This window comes from Nannospalax galili, unplaced genomic scaffold (genome assembly GCF_000622305.1).
Source record: "Nannospalax galili isolate Female #2095 unplaced genomic scaffold, S.galili_v1.0 scaffold1138, whole genome shotgun sequence".
NCBI classification, from domain to species: domain Eukaryota; kingdom Metazoa; phylum Chordata; class Mammalia; order Rodentia; family Spalacidae; genus Nannospalax; species Nannospalax galili.
The window spans coordinates 1,314,574-1,330,613 of record NW_008342297.1 but is presented as its reverse complement, the minus strand read 5'-3'; the positions used below and the strand labels follow the sequence as shown (position 1 = coordinate 1,330,613).

Here is a 16,040-nt window from a genome sequence, read left to right as displayed (position 1 = left end):
CTAAAGGCTATCCTCAGCTACATATCAAGTTCAAAGTCAACCTGGGACATATGAGAACCTGACTGGAAGAAAAAGGCTGGTAAAAATGGCTACCTGAGTTTGATCCCCAGAACCCATGGAAGGAGAGAACTGACTCCCAAAGCTGAGTTGTCCTCTGGCTTCCACATGTATACCATGGCATACACACACACACCACATAAATAAATAAATATCCCATCACTCAGCCCAGTAACCCCTTACTCCCAGAGCAGGCACCCTGGAGAAGGAAGGACCTGGCCCCTTGGATGGTGTCTCATATCCCCAGTAAAATGCAGAGGGAAGGAGACCGCCCCCTTTAAAACCCAGCTGCCCCCTTGAAGCCTATAGCCTTCATGTCTGCTGAGTACCTGAAGCTGGGTGTACCATATAGGGCCAGGTGAGTGTGGGCGGGCAGAATGGGAGAGAACAAAACTGCTCTGCAAAACAGGATGGAATACAACTGACTTTTTCCAGGAAACCTCGAATCTCCATGGCAAAGCAATATACAATGTCTAAATCCCTGGTAAATGCCCTGTCTTGACATTCCAACCTCTGGACCATAACTTTTTTGTGTTTTGTTTGTTTTGTTTGAGATAGGGTTCCAAGCCAGGCATGGCCCATGCCTTTAATCCCAGCACTTGGGAGGGAGAGGCAGGCAGATCTCTGTGAGTTCAATGATATAGCCCTTGACTAGCATTTATCAGGCCCTGGGTCCAACCCCAGTACTGTACTGTACTAGAGAAAGAGAGAGAGAGAGAGAGAGAGAGAGAGAGAGAGAGAGAGAGAGAGAGTTCATTACATAGTCAGTTCCAGGACAGCTGGGGCTACAGGGAAAAAAGACAAAAAAAAAAAAAAGAGAGAGAGAGATAGGGTCTCACTCTGTAGCCAGGCTGGCCTTGAACTCATGGCAGTCCTCCTGCCTCTGCCTTCCAAATGTGGGGTTACAGATATGTACCATCACACTCAGCTTGACTGACTTTTCAAGAAACTGTGACCTTGTGGTTGGTGATATTAACTCTGAGATCACTCTGCTCTGCCTGAGGTGTCTAGCCTTGCCTTAGAATCCTCCCAAAGGGCCCTCTGTCTCGTCTAAAGGCCTTAGCAGGCCTCATCGGCCTCAAATGCTCTTCCACTGAGTTTCATCGCCAGCCCTTTGAGAGTCTCACCAAGTTACCCAGGCTGGCCTCCAACTTACTTTACAGCCAAAGCAGACCTTGAACTTTCAACCTCCCTGCCTTAGCTGCCCGAGCAGTTAGGATGTTGGGATTACAACGTCCTGTACTGCTAGGCCTGGATTATTTATTTTTTTATGTATTTATTCATCCATTCATTCATTCTTTTTTTTTTTTTTTTTTTTTTTTTTTTTTTTGGTCTTTTTGAGACAGGGTCTCTCTGTAGCCCCAGCTGTCCTGGAACTCACTATGTAGACCAGGCTGGCCTTGAACTCACAAAGATCCTCCTGCCTCTGCCTCACAAGTGTTGGGATTAAAGGTGTGCACCACCATGCCCTGCTCATTCATCCATTTTTGAGACGGTGTCTCACTGTTGTTCAGAGTGGCCTAGAATGCCTAGGTTCAAGTGCTCTTCCTGCCTCCTGAGTAGCTGGAACAGGCATAAGCCTCTATGCCCAGATCATCTTTTTTTTTTTTTTTTTTTAACTTTTCAAGATAAATGTGCATCTGTACACAGGCTGTCTGACCTGTGCATCACCCAGTGGAAGAGGAAGGAATTGGCTGCCTGAAGAACCATACTGTGTACAAAGGGGCACCCTGGGGGGCTGAGTTCTGCCTGGACCCTGGGGAGGGGGGCTTGGCAGAGCAGGCGTCTTCCAGGAAGTGACTTCAGAGTCCCTTTCAGCTTTGGGGCTCAAGAGTGGAAGGTTCCATACAGATTTGAGCTTCCCTTTTGGAAGGCTCCTCTGTATTCCTTCTCTGAGGGTCTAGACGTCTAGGACCAGAGGCTTCTGGGCCTCCCTGCCCCCCACCCCAATTCCTATCGCCCTTGATTTACCCTGCCACAGGGAAAAGTCCACAAACTTTCCTGGTGCCTCAGTTGCTGACCAAACAGCTGAGCATGTCAGTTATCTGAGTGATCATGGAAGTCCACTGTAGTACAGGCATTTGGTTCTGCCAAGTTCTTTCCCTAAAAGCATCTCAGTCACACAAGCCCCCAAAAGAAAAAGTTGTGAGCCGGGTGTGGTGGTGCACACCTTTAATCCCAGCACTAGGGAGGCAGGCAGATCTCTGTGAGTTTAAGGCCAGCCTGGTCTACATAGTGAGTTCCAGGACAGCTGGGACTACAGGGAGACCCTGTCTCAATAAGACCAATGAAAAGAAAGAAAGGGTTGTGGAGGTGATCTAGCCACATATCCCAATGACAGGCACAATCCCTCATCCCATTTCAGGGTCACCTGGTCTTAGCCCAAACTCCTGCATACCCCAGAACATACATGCTCTAGCACCAGGAACCCCACCTAAGATGTTTCCTGTCCCAAGAGGCCTTCTGGCCTTTGTGAGTGCCTCCCCTACCCCAAACACCCCTGCCTGAAACTGGGGACAGTGGCTTGGGCAGAGAGTCCCACAGGCTAGTTTGTACAACTTAGTAAGAGTGTCAAACAGTAAAAAGAAGGCAAGGATGATAGTCAATGATATAGCCCTTGACTAGCATTTATCAGGCCCTGGGTCAAACCCCAGTACTGCACTGGAACGGGGGGGGGGGCAGACAGACAGAGAGAGAGAGAACATGAAGAGGAGCAAAACAAACATAAACAGATAAACAGCACTGTCTGGTTTTAGAAGAGCCTTCTTTTAAAAAAGTTTTGTTTTTATTTGTGTGTGTGTGTGTGTGTGTGTGTGTGTGTGTGTGTTATAGCACAAGTAGAAGCCAAAAGAGGATGTTAGCTGCTCTGTTCTAATACGCTCTACCTTATTCCCCCAAGACAGGGTCTCTCCCTGAACCTGGGCTGGCAGCTAGCTGGAGTTCTAGGCTTGTGGGAAGTCACATCCGGCTTTATATATAGATGCTGAGATTCAAACTCAGGTCCTCATGCTTTTGCAGAAAGCACCCTTACCCACTGAGCCATCTCTCCAGCCCTCTCCATTTCTTTTTGTAAAGGTGGGACCAGGATAAGAATGAAGTCCTTTGCCAACTGTAAACCAGGCTGCAGATGCTGTTTATTAGGATGAGGCCATTTGAGACCAATTACAGAACAACACATCAAGGATTATAGAACAATGCTGAGGAAATTGCACACATATGTGCTGGAGGCCCCCCAGAAAGAACTGCGCTGCCACTGGAGTGGTACCGCCATGCCCTGCTCCCTGGACCAGATAGGTACCCCAGAGCCAGCTGGGGAAGGGGATTAAATCCAGTGACCACGAGGACCTTCGGGCTCAGAACAGCAGCTCTTGGACAAGGGCCCGGGTTTGGAATTCAGGACTGCAGTCTCAAATAGTATGGCCACTTTCCACTCTGTAGCAGCAGGGGGGCCAGCTTTCTGGCTGGAGATGTCTGAGACCTAAGTCACAGGAGCTGATGAAGAGATGCCAACTGCTGTGGAGGGAAGAGCATGCTCGCACTCATTCATTCATTTGTTGACTCACTCATCAGTCCAGGCTGACTGAGCATATACCTCCTGTCAGATAAATGAAAATGAGGAAGAGGGTTGCTGAAGGGAGTGTGATGGGTCCTAAGGGCTTTGACAGCAGGGACCAAGAGGCTAGCACCTCCAGAGGTGGGGCCCCAGCACAGACGGCCTGGACCCAACATCCTTGTTTATCCTCAAGATATCAGTGCAGGAAGATGCAGAAAGGGAGGAGGAAGATGAAGGACCTCCCTTGAGCCCCTCTCTAAGTGCTCAATGACTGAGGGGAGTCAGAGATGGGACCTGGCAGGTTCAGCCAGGCAGAGGTGAAAGTGATGGGCACGTGGGAGGGACTGGCAGATGGAAGAGAGCAGCCTGATTGATAGAATATTGGGGGCAGGTGGGTGGACAGCCAGGGCTGTTCTGGGCACCAGCTTCCTGATGCCCAGCAGCCAGCCAGGCCAGTGGGTTGGGGGTGGGGGATGCTGCTGGTCTCTGGTGGAGTTTGTGGTGAATGAATCACTGGCAGTGCCAGGAGCCTACAGGCTTCATCTTGTGCTCCCTGAGGACCAACTAATTCACTTGGAGCAGGGCCGGGCGGCTAATGAAGAGAGCAGGCAGCAACCGCCCCACCCTACTGAACCCTACGTGCAGCTGGCCAGTAAGCAAGGGGCAGAAGGACCCTGAGAGAGGAGATATCCCTGGATCTGACTGAGCTGGGGGAGAAGGACAGACAGGCCTTCCTGAACTACCAAAGCTCTGGTTAGGAAAGGTCAGCTGGGAAGGGGATGTGGGGATCCCCTGGTAGAAGGAGGAGGGGGAGGAACCATGAGCAGCCAAGATGTGTGGCCAAGTAGGCTGGGCCCTACCAAGAATAGAAACTGAAATCTCAGAGAAACAAATCAGTTGGAAAACAAAGTCAGTGTCTGTCTTGTCCAGGTTCTCACTGACACTAGCTGTTTGCTGATGTCACAGGTGTGGCATTCCTGGGACGCCTCTTCCCCAACCCCACTCACCAGGGTTTAGTAACCACTACTATGTGATGCTCTATGGGTTCCAAATCTGCCCGAAATCCTCTGCCAGAGAAGGACTCAACTAACAGGAAAGACACCAAAGACAACACCCGACTTCCACCCACCAGAGACCCCAGGCCAGGGCTCCTTATGGCTACCTGAAAGGCAAGAACTGTCCAGGAGGCCCATTTTACAGGTGAGTAGACAGAAGCTCAGACATCTCAGTCACTCACTGAAGGCTCTTCTAAGTGGCAGAGGTGACTCTTCAATGACTGTCTGTCATACATAATCTCATGACTCCAGGTTGGCAGGGGAGGTAGGAGTGATGGCTACTGTTCTTAAGGAATCAAAGACCTCACTAGCAACTGCTGGGCACTGGCAAGTCCTAGAGGACCGAAGGGCTTGCCTTTGGGGTTCAGTGTTGTGAGGAGTCCCTCCCAGGGGACAACACATTAGCAATCTCTTCAGACACAGAGGAGAGGGGAGGAGCAAGCCCCCAGTTTTCTGGGCCTGCATGGTCCTCTGGGAATAAGCTTGGGTAATGGGTGGCCCTTCATACTTGTAACTGCTCCCCTGGTTCTAGGCACCTGTCTCATGGTGCCCTAGGCTCATCTCCTGAACTAAGATGTGTGTGATGGAGCAGAGCCTGCAGGACTCTGTGGTCCTCAGACATGGTTGCCTCCTGTGGGACCTAGGGAACAAAGGGGAACTGGCTTGGGAGGGCAGGTGGTGACCACGTGCTCATCCAGCTGTGGCTGGGCCTGGTAGGAAGAGGCCTTGGGCGCCCTCTGCTGGTCGGGGTGGGGAGCTCCTGGAGGGAGGAAGTGGCAGCTTGGAGCTGGAGCAGCAGCTCCTATCTCACTCAGTAAGGGACTGGCTGGTTATTCAGCAGTGGGTCCTGGTGTGTGTCTGGGAGGGCGTGCCTGCATGTGACCATGTCTGTGTCTGCAGATAGGTTCCAGGACGCTTGTGTGGTGTGTGTATGGTATGCATGTGTTTGTGTGCATGAGTGTACACACATCTGCATGTGCACATTTTTGTTCGCACTTGACCATGTATGCATACAGTGTGTGCAGGTGTTTGGTGTTTCTGTATGGGAGTCTGTACCTGCTCTTGAATGCACACCTCTTTGAGTATGGTGTCCATATGCCTATGTGTCCATCCACCTGGGTCTGCCCAGTGAGGCATGAAGGGAGCTCCCAGGGCTTGATGGGGAGGTTACAGGACCGCAGTGGAGGGAGACTGGGAGGGGCAGCATTGTCCATGGCCACTCTGAAGTTCATTCAGGGCCTTTGAGGAAAAAAGGAGAAACTATCGGCCTACCATCCATCCCCCCAGGAGCCTTGCATATACACAGTCATAATAGAATGTGGTAATTCAGATGATGGCACTGTTGGAGACCACAGGGGTGTAAGGCTACTTGGAACAATCCAAAAAGGCTCCTCAGGAGAGGTAAGCGGAAGCTGGGGCTTGCAAGCTTAAAGGGTAGGAAAAGCCTTGGACAGGAGGCAAGTGGAGTGAGGAAGTGGGGGCCCCTGAGGATCAGGGCATGGAGAACAAAAAATTGGAGAGTGGGAGTATTGGGGTTCCCTGGGGGTCCAGCAGTGGGCTGAAGACTTGGCAGCGTGAAGCATTCTGTTCTGGGGGTTGAGGGTAGACAGGGCCTGCATCCTGGGAAGAAGGCCTTGCTTCTCTTTCTTATTTTTCTTTTTTTCATTCTTTCTTTCTTTTTCTTTTTCTTTTTTTTTTTTAAGATGAGGTCTCTCTAAGTAGCCCAGGTTGGCCTCAGACCTCAATCCTCCTGTACCAGAAATGATAAGTTGTGCCACCCCACTTGGCTCTCCTTTCAGGTACCCCACCTGCCACATGCAAACTCCAGAGGCCCCAGATGCTAGGTCAGTGTTGACCCCAGACAAATACACTTGAGCCCTGGAACCCTCTCAGTGGTGGCCTGGGGACTATTGGGCTGTCCTGACTGCCTCCCCCTCCTGATGCCCAGTGCTGCCCATGCTATGCCAGCTGCAGCAGCCTCTGGGTGCCTCTTCTGCCATCAATGCCTCCTCTGTGGCCTTGGGAGGGTGGCCCGAGAAAGACCTTGGGCTGGGGCCAGCCTGGTCCCCTCACTGGGTGGCACCAGGCTGGCCTCTTCTTTGGCTCCAGCCTCAAGGTCTTCGTGGTAATCTCCAGCCTAGGTCTCAGTACCTCAGAAGCCCCCCACATAAGAAATTGAACCCAGGGAAGGGGTCTCTGCATCACATCCATTCGGGCTCAGTAAAATAGGTCATGTCTGCATACACCCACACAGGGGAGAGGTGGAGGTTTGTTTTTCTCAGTGGAGTCCCAATACCTGACCCCACCCTACCTGGATGTTCTTGAAGTGGCCTGCTTCTGCTTCTCCTCTGTTCCTACACTTTTGTTCTTGCCCTCTCATACCTGCTCAGGCCAAGGCCCTCCCTCTACCACCTAGAGCCAGGCTGTGTACACCACTGCGCTCCACCCCAGGAGGGGGAGTGAGCATGGGTGCCACCAAACCAGGGAGGCAGGGCATCAAACTGATCACTGTACTGTGGCTGTGGTCACTCTGCTGCCCTGTCCCTTAGTTGCCCATGGCTCAGCATCACTGACTCCAAGATAAACCGCCTACTCCGAGGCATTCAAGGCCCCTCACTTGCCTGATCTTATGCTGTCTCCTCTTCCCTGCCCTTCCCCTCCTTTCCCTTTCTATTTATTTGACAGAGTTTTATGTAGCTCAGGCTGGCCTCAAACTCACTATGTAGCTGAGGATGACCTTGAACTCTTGATCTTCCTCTTTACCTCTTGAATACTGGAATGACAGGCATGTAGCACCACAGCCAGTTTACATGGTGCTGGTATCAAGCCCTGGGCTTTGTGCATGCTAGGCAAGCACTCCACCTACTGAGCTACATCTCCAGCCCTCATCTTCTTCTTTCTCCTCACTGTGGGCCTCCATTCCCCAACTCCTCTCATTGCCCCTCCAAACTTTGCTCAGCTTCTCACCCAACCCTAGACTCCCTTTTGCCATAAGCTGCACTCAATGTGCTCTGCCCTGCAAGGACTCCGGTTCGCCGTGGGGTAGCCTCCCCACAAAGCTCAGTTCGGCTCTGGCTTCTTAGGGATGGGGTCCTGAGGCCTAGGAGTTCTGCATGCTGCTGCAGCCCCGCCTCTTTTCCAACCAGTGAGGCCCAGCTCCAGGCTGCCCAGCTCCTGGAGCTGGTGCTGGCTCAGAGCTTCAGCATCCAAGAAAACAGGCAGTGGCGGTAGGAGCCTTGTAGGGAGCTGCCAGTCCTGCCTGGTGCCACATCTCCCCACTCCCAGGGGCTATGCCAAGCCAGCACTTATGACAGCAGGAGAGCACATGCTTGTGTACACGCACAGCCTGTAGGAGCACATGCTTGCGTACATGCTGCCTGTCAGCTGCACCGTCCAGTCCCCATGGCAGGAGTGGTAAGCTCCTTAGGGACCCTGGGCTCTACCAGGCACAGGACCTTCCTAAAAAAGACCCCTGTGGCTGCTCTTAGGACTAAGACTTGGGTCAAGTGAAACCTTGGGCTCTGGAACTACATCACCCATGCCCAGACCAACCTTCAGGCGCTCTGTCCTGGGCAGATTTACACACTGGGCAAGGGTAGAGCCCAGAGTGGGAGGAACAGTAGAGAGGGAGTCACTGCTCTGGGCAGCCTCTAGAGCTGGCAGAGGCTTCTGCCAAGCCATCCCCCTAACCCCCTCCTCCAGCCTTCCACCACTCATTATCAACTTGGGGCTTGTGTACAAACAGCAGCTGGCCTCTTTTGTCAACCTCCTCCCTCCCCCTCCCCCCAGTACCTCCCAACTGGCTCCTCCATTCTCCCCACCATAGCCCCTGGTGATTTAGAAGCTGGAGCCCTGGGGAATCCCAGGGAGGCAGCTTCTGCCATTCTTGGTCCTAAGTTCTGCAGTTTGGTGATATTAATCCATCTGGGACTCCACAAGAACCAGAGAGGGTGAGTAACCGAAGCAAAGTCACAAGGTGAGCATATGTTGAGCCAGGCTTCCACCCATGTGCCTGTTTGCAGTTTGTTTGCAGAGCCTGTTTGCTGAGCCAGCCTGCAGCCAACTTCTGCTGTCCCTTGACTGTCCAACATGGATATGAAGGGGCTCTGGGAAGGCAGACAGCACACAGTCACTCCCTAGCCATCAAAGACTTCAGCTAAAGTAATTCTGCCTGCCTAGAGTTGGGACAAGACAGGGTCAGATGGTGGGGGCCCAGTTAACACCCAGGTGCTTGGGGCTGGATGCTGAGGACAGAGGACAGGAGGGTAAACGGGAGGCCAAGCCAAAGTAGAGAGTGGGGCAGGGGCTGACCCTGGGAGAACACTCTTGATCACAGAGCAGGGCTGCAGATGGAGTGACACCCAGGTCCAGTTGGAAGGATCATGAGCCATTCACATAAGTAGAGATGCTGCTGGCTACCAAGATAGCTCAGCAGGCAAAGTTGATACAGGAACATCGGGGTGTCTTTGAGAGTAATGAGGCCTTTCTTGGCTGTTGTGCTTAGCTTAAGAGGCTAGGGTCCCAGAAACTGAAGAGCCACAAAACCACCTCAAGCCAGAGGCTTTCGGGTTCTCCTCTCATGAATTAGAAGAACGAATTCACTGACCACAGAGGATGAGTTTTAGAAAGGGGTATTTTTATTATTGGGAGCTTAGGAGAGAGAAAGCAGAGCTCCTGGACAGTAGGGGTCCCCTGAATCTTATTTCTTGGGGGCTAACAAGCGTGTAGTGGAGGGAGGAGGGGCACAGGAGGGAAGCTGCTCAGTCCAGTTCTTATTCCAGGCATCCAGGTCCCTCGAGGTTCTGGTCATGTCCTCAACATGTCTCCCGGAAACAGGGTATTACTTCAGGGGAAATGAGATGAGGGGAAAACTGGACCCCTTTACTGCCAACCCCTCTGGCTATGGCGGAACAAGAGACATCTGTGGATAGACAGTTCTAGCATCTCTAGCCTCAGGTAGGGACAAATGCACTGGCAGATCCAAGGAAATTTCCAGCTCTCAGCTGAAAAAGAAACTAGTCATTTTTCTTTTGGTGTCTTTACCCTAAACTACCTCGTTATCAAAAGTGCTTACCATGCAAGTCTGACAGCTGAGTTTGATCCCTAGAAGCCATGTCCTTTGACCTCCATATGAACACCATAGCCTGGACTACAAGACTTTCAAGCCATCCTGGGCTACAGAGTGAGAACAGGTCTAAAACAAAAAACCTTGCTGGGCAAGGTGGCACATACCTTTAACCCCAGCACTTAGGAGGCAGAGGCAGGCAGATCTCTGTGAGTTCCAGACCAGCTTGGTCTACACAGCAAGTTCTAAGTCAGCCAGGGATACATACAAGACCCTGTACACCCCCTCCCAAAAAAAGACAAAACACTTTTATAAGACCTGGGATAAAAAGCTGATGCCAATAGTGTAACTGATCACAGAACATCTGTTCAGTCTCAGGTGGAACCAAGAAAGACCTGACCCTGCTGTGTGATGGGGGGCAGGGGTGGAGGGATGGGGATGGGGGTGTGTGTGAAGGTGGGGGTTGCCAACCCTAGCCAAAACACCACTGTGAATTGGCCCTGGCATGTCCTGGCTCAGAGTACATTAGGGGTCACTGCTGTGGATGTCTCAGACCCAGACAAGAAGGGACTAGAGGGAAATACCTGCGACTCCCAGGAGCATCTTGGATGCACCCCCAAAGTCAGCCAGGAGTTCACAAGCGGGTGGTGGAGCAGCCCAGCGTAGGCAAGGCGGCTGGGAGGGCAAGGAAAATCGCGGCTCAGGAAGGAAAGGTGGAGCTAGAGTTGGACCACTGCCCAGGTCCTGGTGCGCATCCGTGACCCCCACCCCAAGCCAAAGTCCGCCTCCCAAAGCGCTTTGTCCTGACCCTCGAGGGCCACCTGGGCTGGGCGCAGGCACGCAAAGGCCACCAGTAGGCTGTCTGCAGGCGAGGCCGGGAGGCCCCCTAGCGGGCCCCGCACACGCCGGTGCACCCAGCGCGGGCGGAAGTCGCAGGGCCGGAGACCTCCCCGGGTCACCAGGCCAGCGGGAACAAAGGACACGGCGGGCGGGAGTGCGCTGGCCGGGCGATGATTGGCGGCTGGTGGGGGAGTCCAGGCCGAGCCGCAATTGGCTGCAGCCTTGGGGGCCTTGGCGCCGACCCCGCCCCTGGGGGGGCTGAAACCTGAGCCCCCCCCGCCCCGCCGACTCCCCAGGAGGCCATCTGCGCCCGGGGACGGCGCCCAGGCTGCACCCCTGGGGCCTGGGGGACTGTGCACTCACTACCCTGTCCGGCTGCACGCGGGGACCGCCGGGCTGTGCAGACACCACCTCCTGGGGACGCCCGACGGTCAATGGGTGCCAGGGTGCTCGGCTGCAAAGGTGCTAGGTCCTAGGGAGCTGTCCCGGGAGCGAGGGCTGGACTGGGAGAAGGGTCAGAGAACAGGACACGGAGCGAGGGCTGAGGTAAGACCAGTGAGTGGAGGAGGCCAGTCTGAGTCGGTTACAGGGCAGGCTGGCTCCATGGCCAGAGCCTGGCAACTCTGACAGTCAAGTGGCTCGACACAGAAACCCAGCAGGGTTGGGGACACACCTAGCCAGGCGGTAGCTTGGTGGTTAAAACCTTGCGCGGGGCCTTTCTCAGCTCCGTTCCTGTTTCCCAGATGCCCAAGAGGTGAGAGAAGGGGTGGAGCTCGGGGCCTGGCCACCAATCACAGCCTACGCTTCACTTTGAATCTGGGCTGGCGGGCGCGGGCTGCGAGCCGCCAGGTGTGCTGAGGGCCTCTTTGTCCCCACTTGTGTGCCCAGGCACGTCCCACCCCGCCCCCACCCTTGCAGAGGTGCTGGGCCAGGTCCTGCAGGTTCCCCGCTTCTCCAGGTGCTCCTGTAGAAAACTAAATCTGGGCTTAAGTTTGGGGCCCCTTCAGGGCTGGTGATTCTGAAACAGCCTCTAGCGCAGCCCTGCCCTGGGATCAGAGACCTCCCCAGCTGGCTTAGGGCGGGATGGTGCAGGGGATGAAGGAACAGGTCATCATTTATAGCGAAAATCTTTTAAGAGATTCAGCCAGACGGCTTAACAGGTAAAGACACTTGCAGCCAAGTCTGATGAGTTCCACCCCCAGGTCTCACACAGAGAAAGGAGCCAACTGAGTCTCATTTGTCCTCTGACCTACAATAGCACGTGGGTACCCCCCCACACACACATACAAACGTAAATATATGTAAAAATAAAGTTGTTAAGCCCTGGAATGGGGCTAGGCCACTGTGAGCTATGCGTGAGCCTGTGTGAGGCCACACAAACCTCTTACCTAACATAAAGGGGGCCTGTTCCAGTCTGCTGTGAGCACTGAGGGGGGATCCTGTGAAGGAGACTTAGGAGAGGAAAGCTGGGAGAGGGGTATGTTATCAGAGGGCCCAACCCATGGGGAAGGTGGAGGGTGCTGGTCCTTATCAGAAAGGTCCATACAGTGCCCAGCCTAGTCCAGTGAAACCCTGAACCCCACAAACCTAACAGAAGGGAGCCAGAGTTTTGGGGTCCTGCTCTTGAACCATCTCCAAGTTGGCTAAGAAAGGTGGGGCAGGGGGGCTACTTTAGCCCTACAGGGCATTTACCTCCTTCCTCTGATGACCACTGGGCAGGCCTGGGCCCTGCTGTCTGCTCCCTCCCTCCCACAAGCTCTGGCAGAAAACCATCCCATAAACCCTCCAATCTACTTTTCTAAGCTTCTCAACTGTCCTCCCACTCACTGCCCTGATCACTATTGGACCACAGCTTCAGGTGATCAGTCCCCCACCACTGGCCGGCCTCCTCTGCAGCCAGGATGAAGTGAAAATTAGATCTTGTCCCTTTGCTGCTAAAATGCTGTAGAGCTGGGCTCCATGGCACATGCCTATAATCCCAGCAAGAGGATCAGGAGGATCGGGAGTTCAATGCCAGCTTCAGCAAAACAGTGAGTTTGAGGCTAGCTTGATCTACATCTACATGAGATCCTGTTTCAAAAAGCCAAAAAGGAGAGCAGGCCTTGGTGGTGTACATTTGTGAGCTGAGCTCAGTACTAGGGAGGCAGAAACAAAAAGATCACCCATAAGTCTGAGGCCAGCCTGGTCTACACAATGATTTCCAGGCTAGCCAGGGCTACATGATGAGACCCTGTTACAAAATAAATAAATAAAATGTACAGATACACTATCCCCCTAGGCTCCCCACTAATTTAATCTACCAGTCAGGTAACAACTGGTTAAGCCCATACCCTAGAACCAACCTGCTCATGATTCAATCCTACTCCCTGCTATTTGTGTCTCAGTTGCCGTATTTGTAAAATGGGGTTTACAATAAAAACTGAACAATGTTTTGTGTGCTTGACACATACTCGTCTATCCCTAATCCTCACCACAACAGCAGTGACCATCATCACATGGGCTCCAAGGATGGCAGAATAACGAATGCCATTCCAGATTACCTGCTTGGCACAGGTGCTGAGGAAATGAGTTAATGCATCCCAAAACTCCAGAACATCTTAGAACACTGCTGGTGTACAACACATTCTAGCTGTTACTCCTGATCCAGCCCCTCCTGCCAGCACCTTCCCCCAAATCTACCTGCCAATCCTCCTGTCCTCTGTCCACCTTCCTCTTCTCTCTTCCCCCTCCTCACCGCCTTTCTTCTCTGTCCCAGCACCTGTCACAAACTTGGAGCTTAGTACATATTTAGAAATGAATGAGGTGTTTGAATTGGCTGGGCTGACCAGATTTTTCCAGTGCTCACCCGCCCCCTGGTGGTCATCCTGGGCATTCCAAGCCTTGGCCAACTTTCAAAATGGGAGGGCAAAAGACAGCCTGAGGGCCTGGGAAGGTAGGAGGCCACCCACGGTAGAGGGAGACAGTCTGCTGCTCAGGGAGTTGATCCAGGGCTGGGGCCTCCCAGGAACATGGAGCAGCAGGGGTTTAACTCCACAGCCTGCTCTTTCTCTTTTCACTGATACCCCCTTTACAGTGCATGTGTGTGTGTGTGTGTGTGTGTGCTCACGCGCATGTACTTGTCTGAGTAAGCTAGTCTGTGTGCTTAGGAGGCCAAGTGTTCAACTGTGTCTGCACAGAACAGATGGCGGCAGCAGATTCTGCCTGTGGAGGACATTCGTGTGGGTGGAGCTGGATGTGTGAGCAAACCCACATTCATGTGTCAGTCCCCAGCCTGTTATCAGGAACCTGAGTCTGAGAAAGCCCACTGCGGCCTGTCACTGGGACAGATCCTATTGTCCTCAGTGGTTCTAGGAGTCTGAAGTTTTCCACACTTCTTTTTGGTCACAGGTGACAGGTCACCTGGCTGTGTACCTGGAGGAAGGCTGTGTTTCTCCCTTTCCCTTACAGTATGTGGTCACTTTGTTGGTGTGACTGGCCAGATATCCTGCTGATCTTGCTGAGTGCCTGTTGGGCATGCCCCAAGGGTAAGGTGTTCCAATGACACACCCTCACTCAGGAACAGCTCTGAAGTCTGCCAAGTCTCCTGATTATTTTGTCTGTTATCTTCTTTCCGTGGGCAGGCTGCTGTGAAAATGAGGAAGTACGTGCCCGCTCCCAGGAATGGTGTGACTTTAGACAAGCTCAACTGCTCTGAACTTGTTGCCTCACCTGCTAAATGGGGGAGTTAGTGCACTGACCTGGAGCTTCAGCCAGGTATGGGGATACATGCCTGTAATCCCAGCACTTGGGAGGCTAAGACTAGAGGATCACAAGTTCAAGACTTGCCTGGGCTACAGAGGGGAGAGCCTATCTCAAAATAAAATAAGCACAGTTGTAGTGTGCTTGCCTAGTATGCGACCCTAGGTTTAATCCCAAAAAATCAGAAAAAGAAAAAGAAATGGAGGATGAAAGCCTTGGGCCCATGGCAGCTGTTCTAAAGTACTTCGGCCTTCTAGCAGGGCTCTGTCCTGTGCTTCCTGTCCCCATGACCCAGTTCCTGCAGCATTTGGACTGGCAGCAGCTTCCCCAGACTCAGAATAATTTACAACTTCTGGCACGCATGCCTTGTTTGCTTCACACAGACCCCAAACTCGCACACAGGTGACTTGATTTTCCAACATCCAAATTCAAATACCTGGTCCAGGCAAACCGATATACTTAGGGCGTGGAAGGGGCCGAGGTTTGAAGCAAGTCCTTGTCCAACTCTCCAGCTTCCAGCCTTGGCACATTTGACCACCTGGGGGAGCCCTCTGTCCCCTTCAGTCAGAAAAGTGGGGGAGGGGTATGGGGGAAGCCAGGCTGAGTGTTAACTCATCGTTGCTAACCCTCCCCCAAGATCCAGGGTTTTGGACAAAGATACCTGGGGTGGGCTGGGGCAGGTGACTTTCTTGGGCACAGTGGAATCAGAAGGAGCATGCTGCTGTGTGCCATGCCTGTCAAAATGGGCCCACCTGCGCTTGAGAAGAGTAATGCACTGTGTGTGGGATCCCTCAAATCAGCCCAGATGCCTGGAGCCCTGTGAAGCTCTGAGAAGCACAGCCTGGGTTCTTTGGCCTTTTGCTGCCCCTGAAGTGGGTGAAGGAACCACCAGACGGAGTTCCAGCTTGTGTACAGCAACTGCACAAGACCTGGGAGGTAGCCTCCATGTCATCATCCTCAGTCCCAAGGATCCCCAGACCTCTGCAGCCGGAGAAACAGATGGTCTGCTCACCCTCCCTTATTGTGCCACAGTAAATAAACCCCATTGCCCAAGGCTACCCAGTAGGCAGGCAATAAGGTATCTTTGAACTTCAGTGTCTGATGCCGGGGTCATCTACCCCACCCTCCCTACCCTCTGCTGCTCCCTGAGGACTGCAGAACACCATCATTAAGACCCCGGTGGAAGGCTGGGGATGTATCTCATCTGGCGGAGTGTTTGCATGAAGTCCTGGGTTTGACCTCCAACACCATATAAACTTGGGCATGGTGGTACAGGTCTGTAACCCCAGCACTTGGGTGGTGGAGGCTGGAAGGTCAGAAGTTCAAGGTCATCCTCAACTATATAGTCAATTTGTGGCCAGCCTGAAATACAAGAGATCCTGTCTTGCCAGATATAGTGGATCTCAGTGAGTTCATAGGCCAGTCTGGTCTATCTAGCAAGTTCCAAGTCAGTCAGTGCTACATAGTAAGACCCTATTCTCAAACAACCAACCAACCAAAACCAAAACCAACAAGAAACCAGGTGGAGGTGGAGGACTAGGGATGTAGTTTAGTGGGAAAGTGCCTATCTAGCTTGTCCAAGGTCATGGATTCCATCCCCAGCCCATTAAAAAAAAAAAGTAAAGACCTAAATGTCCCAGGAATGGGGAGCAGGAAGTACAGATAGTGGGGTGGCCAGACACTTCCTTCAAAGAGGTAGGCTATAAAATAAGGGTGCTGAGGCAAGTGGGAG

The 16,040-nt window shown here is 52.8% G+C and overlaps 1 long non-coding RNA gene across 2 annotated transcripts; it reads left to right on the top strand.

Moving 5' to 3' along the window:
* Positions 1-4,131: 4,131 nt before the first annotated feature.
* Positions 4,132-15,365, top strand: LOC115071264. Of its 2 annotated transcripts, XR_003850360.1 has the most exons (4): positions 4,132-4,262; positions 4,577-4,810; positions 13,958-14,094; positions 14,191-15,365. It is a non-coding gene; the product is annotated as an uncharacterized LOC115071264 (long non-coding RNA). The 2 variants fall into 2 exon arrangements; XR_003850361.1 differs by lacking the exon at positions 13,958-14,094.
* Positions 15,366-16,040: the final 675 nt, after the last annotated feature.